The 9332-nt window shown below is 39.3% G+C and overlaps 1 long non-coding RNA gene across 1 annotated transcript; it reads left to right on the top strand.

Moving 5' to 3' along the window:
- Nucleotides 1–3143: 3143 nt before the first annotated feature.
- Nucleotides 3144–4804, top strand: LOC135099546 (uncharacterized). The gene is made up of 2 exons (XR_010268080.1): nt 3144–3355; nt 3794–4804. It is a non-coding gene; the product is annotated as an uncharacterized LOC135099546 (long non-coding RNA).
- Nucleotides 4805–9332: the final 4528 nt, after the last annotated feature.

Raw genomic sequence — 9332 nt, 5'->3', positions numbered from 1 at the left:
GTGTGTGTTTTATGTATGAGTGACACTGGCCAAGGGCAACAAAAATCCAATAAAAAAATATGCCCACTGAAATGGCAGTCCCATAAAAGGGTCAAAGCAGTGGTCAAAAGTTGATGAATAAGTGTCTTGAAACCCTCCCTCTTGAAGGAATTCAAGTCATAGGAAGGTGGAAATACAGAAGCAGGCAGGGAGTTCCAGAGTTTACCAGAGAATGGGATGAATGATTGGAGAATACTTGTTAACTCTTGCATTAGGAGAAGTGGACAGAATAGGGGTGAGGAGGGAAAGAAGAAAATCTTTGTGCAGCGAGGCCGTGGAAGGAGGGGGAGGCATGCAGTTAGCAAGATCAGAAGAGCAGTTAGCATGAAAATAGCGGTAGAAGACAGCTAGAGATGCAACATTGCGCCGGGGTGAGAGAGAGGCTGAAGACAGTCAGTTATGTTTGTGTGTGTGTGTGTGTGTGTGTGTGTGTGTGTGTGTGTGTGTGTGTGCGCTGATGCAGCTGAGAAGGTTGCCTTATGATAATTATTGACAAATGAAGGTAATAGATGCGCATGTCATTACTACTTTTATAAGTGTGTGTGTATGTGTGTGTGTGTTATGTACACACACACACACACACACACAAAGAGAAGTAATAGACACGCATCCTTTACCTTCATTCATCAATAATTGTCATAAGACGACCTTCCAAGCTGCATCATTACACACACACACACACACACACTTACACACCACGTAGTGTAGTGGTTAGCACGCTCGGCTCACAACCAAGAAGGCCCAGAAGGTTCGAATCCCGGGCACGTTGAGGGCAGATGGACAAGCCTCTTAATGTGTAGCCCCAGTTCACCTAGCTGCAACGAGGTACAGGAGGTAACCCGAGGTGATGTGACTTCGCTGCCCCAGTGTGTGGTGTGTCATTGGCCTCAGTCCTACCCAAAGATCAGTCACCATGAGCTCTGAGCTCTTACACACACACACACACACACACACACACACACACACACACACACACACACACACACACACACACACACACACACACACACACACACAGAGAGAGAGAGAGAGAGAGAGAGAGAGAGAGAGAGAGAGAGAGAGAGAGAGAGAGCAAAATGGCAATGAATGAAACAGGGAGGAGGGGGAACTGTGTGTGAATGAAAACATCATCTACGTGAAACATTTGATTGATTATAAAGCACATGTGCATCATTTATAGTCATGAATGTGGAGGAACAGCGGAGTGAGTGATCAACCACAGAAAGGAGGAGAGTTGACATGCGGAGAGAATGGAAGGGGAACAATTTGAGAAGATAAGCATGCAAATATATAAATGTAAGGTGGAATAACAGTGTTTGGTGGGAAGATGAAAGAGAGATGTCTGTTTATGAAGCAAAATGGTTGTGCAAGAGAGGAATGATTGGAAAACCATTCCCACCAAAGCCAACAGACCTTACACCATATTTTTACAAACCACAGCATCTCTATTCATCCATTCTGTGTGTCTTCTCTCTCTCTCTCCACTCTTAATGCTGTTGTGGGTCTCTGGGCTGGAGTACATCAGAGAAAGATTGACACAGACTTATATATGAGAGGATGTTGTCTGTAACTATGCTATGGGGACATTGCAAGTTTGTGGGCTGTAGTCAATGAATAAGTGTGTCCTCTATAGCATACTTAAAAACCACACTCTCATATGGAAATCAATCTCTCTCTCTCTCTCTCTCTCTCTCTCTCTCTCTCTCTCTCTCTCTCTCTCTCTCTCTCTCTCTCTCTCTCTCTCTCTCTCTCTCTCTCTCTCTCTCTCTCTCTCTCTCTCTCTCTCTCTCTCAATAAATATGAAAACTAACACATTAGCATAGGGAAGGTAATCTTGGTCCTCATTTACAGCCAACCCCAACCATTGCTAATATAGACGTCACTTTCATCCAGGTAGAAAATAAATCTTGTAAAATAACATTAGGTCTCGTCTATCATCCTCTAGTCCAGTCACCTGCTACGGACAAAAAACTTTATGACCTCATTGCAGACATTTGTTGCGTTAATAATTGCATAATTATGGGGGATTTTAATTATCCAGTCACTCTCAAGACATCTTTATTTGTTCTACAGCCACATCCAGTGTTAGAACTGGGAAGAAATTGCAAAATGCCAACTTTACATCTTGTAGATGGTTATAAAGGAGCATGCATTGCTTCTGATGCTGCTAATTGTTTTGTTTCACAGTGAAAGGCTTTAAATGTAGTTGGAAAATATCATAGGAAAAAATTGTAGTTAATATTGGATGCAAAATATCAAAGTAAGATTAGCTAAAGAATTTTTAATGTTGGGAATAGTAATCCATATATATATATATATATATATATATATATATATATATATATATATATATATATATATATATATATATATATATATATATATATATCCTCATCCTCGTCCTCAGTGCTGTCATCTTCAGTATTATCCAGTTCCTGCTGTTTCCTGGATGATGAACTGAAGGTATGGCTGGTTGACATTTGGGATGAACTCCAAGCAGTTGTTGCAGGTGTTGCAGTTTGCCAGGCTGAAGTCGACGTATTGTGGGGTACTTGGGGTAGCTGCAGGATGAACACTGGCTTCCCCGGGCTCGGCAGGGAGGTAGCGGGAAGAATGGCGCGCTGCTCTCATTGGCCCAATTTGCCCAGGCGGCGCGGTAGAGCGGTTCCCATTGGTCGCCGCGCCACCACAAACACAACATTGGCGCTTTAAACACAGCCTCATCCCGTGGGGTCGCGACAGAACAGAGGTGCCATACACTCGGCCTTTTCTTCCCCCTGATTCTCGACCTTATGGTCGAATGGCGCTTTGGACGCCTGTTTCAAACTCGGGAGCTAGACTGGAGATAACGAACAGGTTTCAACGTGGGACAAGAGTAAAAATGGCGCTAGTCTAGACCGTGAGGGGTCCCACCAAACCGGGCAAAAGCTACGGGCGACATACCCTTCTCTTTAGTGGGATTTTCCACCATATTGCAGTTGTCGGTTTGAACTGCCGATTACGCAGTTGAAAAGTAGAGGGTTTGGAGATGGGAATGGAGCAAAAAGTGATTTTCCATCTTGGTGGCGCTTTGGCACTTATGTCACCACGCGCCTCAATATATATGGGAGTACATTTTTTGTAACGGTGTGAATGATAAGATTCCACTTTTCAGTGTTGCCACGGTGACGGTGGTGGTGGGCATGACACAGATGCGGGAGGTGGAGTTTGTGCCCGATGGAGACATGCAGCTGGACAAATTGTGTTGGTCATTGGTCAGACTGGAGTTTACATGTGTACCTCCTTCACCATCATTGGTGGACACTTCACCTTGAGTGTTAGTGAAATGTGCTCTCTTTCTTACTTTATTTGTATATCAGAAAAATTTAAGACCAGTTAGTTGTCTAGACTATAAGTTTTAAAATGAGAAAATAAATCTACATAATTTTTTAAAAGCAAACAGTTAAGGCATTGTAAAGTAAAAGTCAAAATATATTTTGGTTATTATTTTTTTTTTGCAATCAACAACTTTCATGTAAAATGAAATAAATACATTCATCAAACTTAATATCATATTTAATAACAGCTAGAGATACCAATTTGCAGATGTCTGGAAAATTTGTATGATAATCTTGTGGCCAACAAGAAAGGATACAATGAATGATGACTTATTATTGCAAGAAATCTTTGAGAGTTGTTGTTGTGTACTTCCACATTCCATGGAGACAGGTTTTTCCTTCACTTTTCACCATTTAAAAAGTGATAATTTCAACAGGATGCTTGAGCTGTCATGGTGCTGCTGCTGTTGTCTGCCATCATCCCCCTGACACAGACCACCCTGCAGACCACCTTCATCCTGGGTGCCACACGTCACTGCTGCTACAACTCAGAGCAACTGGAGCGCAAACCAGGGGAAGGGAAATGGTAACTTCTCACTTAATTTGTTGTTTATTTCAGGGCCTAATGACAGACACATAATGGAATGAGTATTTGTGAATGTTTGTTTATATCTAGATACAGCATTCACATATCTTTTAAGTGCCACCTTCCAAAAACAATGTCAGCCAGAAAAGATAACCGATGAATCTAATTACATTTCAAGTCAAAAAGTTTTCCTTTAACCACTTTGCTCCAGATGCTTAAAAACATGCGTTGCTCACATACATGGCGTCACGTAGGCTCGTGAGTGGTAACTTATCTAATTTCTAATAATTTCTAATATAATTTGTGTGTGTGTGTGTGTGTGTGTGTGTGTGTGTGTGTGTGTGTGTGTGTGTTTTATGTATGAGTGACACTGGCCAAGGGCAACAAAAATCCAATAAAAAAAATATGCCCACTGAAATGGCAGTCCCATAAAAAGGGTCAAAGCAGTGGTCAAAAGTTGATGAATAAGTGTCTTGAAACCTCCCTCTTGAAGGAATTCAAGTCATAGGAAGGTGGAAATACAGAAGCAGGCAGGGAGTTCCAGAGTTTACCAGAGAAAGGGATGAATGATTGAGAATACTTGTTAACTCTTGCTTTAGAGAAGTGGACAGAATAGGGGTGAGAGAAAGAAGAAAATCTTGTGCAGTGAGGCCATGGAAGGAGGGGAGGCATGCAGTTAGCAAGATCAGAAGAGCAGTTAGCATGAAAATAGCGGTAGAAGACAGCTAGATATGCAACATTGCGGCGGTGAGAGAGAGGCTGAAGACAGTCAGTTATGTTTGTGTGTGTGTGTGTGTGTGTGTGTGTGTGTGTGTGTGTGTGTGTGTGTGTGTGTGTGTGTGTGTGTGTGTGTGTGTGTGTGTGTGTGTGTGTGTGTGTGTGTGTGTGTGTGTGTGCGCTGATGCAGCTGAGAAGGTTGCCTTTATGATAATTATTGACAAATGAAGGTAATGGATGCGCATGTCATTACTACTTTTTAAATGTGTGTGTATGTGTGTGTGTTATGTACACACACACACACACACACACACACACACACACACACACACACACACACACACACACACACACACACACACACACACACACACACACACACAAAGAGAAGTAATAGACACGCATCCTTTACCTTCATTCATCAATAATTGTCATAAGACGACCTTCCCAGCTGCATCATTACACACACACACACACACACACACACACACACACTTACACACCACGTAGTGTAGTGGTTAGCACGCTCGGCTCACAACCAAGAAGGCCCAGGTTCGAATCCCGGGCACGGTGAGGCAGATGGACAAGCCTCTTAATGTGTAGCCCCAGTTCACCTAGCTGCAACGAGGTACAGGATGTAACCCGAGGTGATGTGGCTTCGCTGCCCCGGTGTGTGGTGTGTCATTGGCCTCAGTCCTACCCAAAGATCAGTCACCATGAGCTCTGAGCTCTTACACACACACACACACACACACACACACACACACACACACACACACACACACACACACACACACACAGAGAGAGAGAGAGAGAGAGAGAGAGAGAGAGAGAGAGAGAGAGAGAGAGAGAGAGAGAGAGAGAGAGAGAGAGAGAGAGAGAGAGAGAGAGAGAGAGAGAGAGCAAAATGGCAATGAATGAAACAGGGAGGAGGGGGAACTGTGTGCGAATGAAAACATCATCTACGTGAAACATTTGATTGATTATAAAGCACATGTGCATCATATATAGTCATGAATGTGGAGGAACAGCAGAGTGAGTGATCAACCACAGAAAGGAGAGAGTCGGACATGCGGAGAGAATGGAAGGGGAACAATTTGAGAAGATAAGCATGCAAATACATAAATATAAGGTGGAATAGCAGTGTTTGGTGGGAAGATGAAAGAGAGATGCCTGTTTATGAAGCAAAATGGTTGTGCAAGAGAGGAAAGATTGGAAAACCATTCCCACCAAAGCCAACAGACCTTACACCATATTTTTACAAACCACAGCATCTCTATTCATCCATTCTGTGTGTCTTCTATTTTTTTCTCCATGCTTACTCTGTTGTGGGTCTCTGGACTGGAGTACATCAGAGAAAGTTGACACAGACTTGTATATAAGAGGATGTTGTCTGTAACTAATGCTATGGGGACATATTGCAAGTCTGTGGGATGTAGTGAATGAATAAGTGTGTCCTCTATAGCATACTTAAAAACCACACACACACACACACACACACACACACACACACACACACACACACACACACACACACACACACACACACACACACACACACACACACACACACACGCATGCACCCACCCACACACCCACACACACACCCACACACACACCCACACACACACACACACACACACACACACACACACACACACACACACACACACACACACACACACACACACACACACACACACACACACACACACACACACACACACTATTTCCTAACCCTTGCCTGAAACAAATTAAAAACTTTTATCCTTCTCCAATCACATTTTAATTTTCTACTTACAGTCACAATCCCACAGTATATGTAGTTAATTTCAACTTTACTTTCAGGTTACCTTCTTGTTGATGTGCAATCTTGCTATGTGGGCGATGAACACCTCTGAGACATCACGAGCAGATGCCCATCCAGCACAGCTCAACTTGTATGGAATCTGGACCTGGACCATCATATCAATGCCACTGGCTTTGATATGTGTTTGATATGGCTTCTATTGCTTTCAAGTGACCATCTGCCTCTGTGAAATATGGAAGATCTTACAAGCTCAAGCATGAGTATTAAGCAAGTTATAGGAATGCTAGTATGAGTGTGGTGTGTCTGAATTAGCTGTCAGAGTATTGTAAATATTATTACTTAGTCTTCCCAGTTATGAAATTAAGAACAGTTGTGAAGTTTGCTTTAAAACCCTTCATTAACTTTGCCACAAAACACTTTTACATGTTATCAAAAGTGTGTAACTGTTATGATGTGTGCATATATATCATTACTACAGAAGAATCTGGAATTTCCCCTCAGATTACTTTAATGAATGAAGCTTGAGTTCACAGATGTGTGGTTTGTCAATTTCACCTGTATTCTCTCCTCTATGGCAGTCTGTTCTGGCAAAGTTTCATTTGTCAAAAGCATTACAGTTTGTAAATGATGTGTCTTCATATGCCTTCACTAGCAATTATGAATTACATTGTGGTCATGGATTTTGTTCTTTTAATACAGTTGCCTCAAGATATTCTGAGCTTTACAATGCTGTCTTTAGTACACTGCAAGAAAATACAGAAATTTCATGTGGCAACATTTATTTTTAAAACATTATTTATTACTTTTAAAAATAGCAATGTGGGGCTTCCTTAATGCAAATAGTCTTGCCCCAAAAAACTTGTGATGTCAAACACTAACTTCTCTTAACACAGCACAACCAAAACCACTCAAAATTATACATTAATTTTTTTTATAGAGCAACATGTGTGGAAAGTGCTACCAGAAATATTTGCATAACAAATATTTGGTTCTGGACCTTAGCACTTATACAGTACTGCACTAACTTACACACAAGGTTAATTAATGATGTAATACTCAGGTGAAGCTGGATTTTCAAAAGACTGATCAATATTTTTTCCCAGATGTCATTTTTATGCAGCTGACTGAAGGAGAAAACACTGCAAAGCTCACAGTATTCTTCTTAAATCTTACTAAAATGTATGCGCATCACTTTCTGATTTCACCCCAATGGCACACAAACCAAAATTCATGGGTATGGAGATGGCTGGACTACTTCCTGTGGCCACCCCTGTTATATCTTAATTTCCCACTGTCTTTCCTGTGTGCTGGTTAAGCTACTCACTGCTGAAGTCCCTGGAAACTAGGTAGAATAATTTAGAATGACATGGTTAAGTTAATGCTGATAAAATCTCATTTGTAATATTCAGGAAGATTGAATTATTCTTCCTCTGTTGAAGCAAATGATATAACATTGACTAGAAGCTTTCACAATATTTATAAGCTTTCTTGTATCAGAGATCTTTTGAAAATCCAACCATTAATTTGTAAATACTTGTATAGTGTAGCTGGCATGAGGGTTGCAGTCTTCATTATTTACTAGTGGACAAGCAACAAGTGATGGTGTGGCTCTGAGCCACTGTAGTAGGGATGTTATGGTCAAACCTCCATACATTACTGTCTCTATCCAGTATGAGACCGGTGTTCAAGAAGCACAAGCATGTGCTGAATAACAAGAAGCCGGCGTGGCTCAAGAGGAAGAGTGAGTAGGACGAGAAAAAACAGAACAAATAAATCCCCTACACGTGTTGTCTCCATTGACACAAGCCATGAAAAGCTTGTCCATCTCTGAGTGCTAAGGAGCAGTGTGTTCAACTGATGATGTGGAAACTTGAGACAGCCAATCATTTAATGGACTTTAGTAGGTTTTGTCACCAGTCTTCTGTGTGTCACTCACTACATTTTGAAATTTTTACTTGTTCTATTTAATTTTGTGTGTATGTACACAATGTTTATGGTCAATAAACTATTTATAAAAACTATTTATCTGTGTAAGATAAAAGCAGTTATTATTATTATTATTATTATTATTATTATTATTATTATTATTATTATTATTATTATTATTATTATTATTATTATTATTACATATTTTCCTTGTATTTAAATATTATTATTATTATTATTATTATTATTATTATTATTATTATTATTATTATTATTATTATTACATTTTCCTTGTATTTAAATATTATTATTATTATTATTATTATTATTACATATTTTCCTTGTATTTAAATATTATTATTATTATTATTATTATTATTATTATTATTATTATTATTACATATTTTCCTTGTATTTAAATATTATTATTATTATTATTATTATTATTATTATTATTATTATTATTATTATTACATATTTTCCTTGTATTTAAATATTATTATTATTATTATTATTATTGTTATTATTATTATTATCATGCATTTTCTTGTATATAAATAAAATACTATAACTGATTTTTTTTTTTTTTATCCATTTAGACACTCTCTCTCTCTCTCTCTCTCTCTCTCTCTCTCTCTCTCTCTCTCTCTCTCTCTCTCTCTCTCTCGAATAAAATGACTGGTGAGGAACTCATTAAAGTGCTAAAAATTCCATTAAACTACGAGAAATAAGACGAATAATTATTATTTACCTAATAACACAAACAAGGAATAATAAACAAAACTTAAGCCAGAAAACACGAAAAGATAAAACTATCATATCAAGAAATACGTAGTTTTAAAAAATCATGAATATCAAATAAATAGCTCACATATAATCAATAAACACGTAAGGAACAGTAAATAAACAATTAAGCCCCTTCATTGCAAGGGCCAGA

Source organism: Scylla paramamosain, unplaced genomic scaffold (assembly GCF_035594125.1).
Source record: "Scylla paramamosain isolate STU-SP2022 unplaced genomic scaffold, ASM3559412v1 Contig145, whole genome shotgun sequence".
NCBI classification, from domain to species: domain Eukaryota; kingdom Metazoa; phylum Arthropoda; class Malacostraca; order Decapoda; family Portunidae; genus Scylla; species Scylla paramamosain.
The sequence above is the reverse complement of the archived record's forward strand: the minus strand, read 5'-3'. Positions and strand labels throughout refer to the sequence as shown.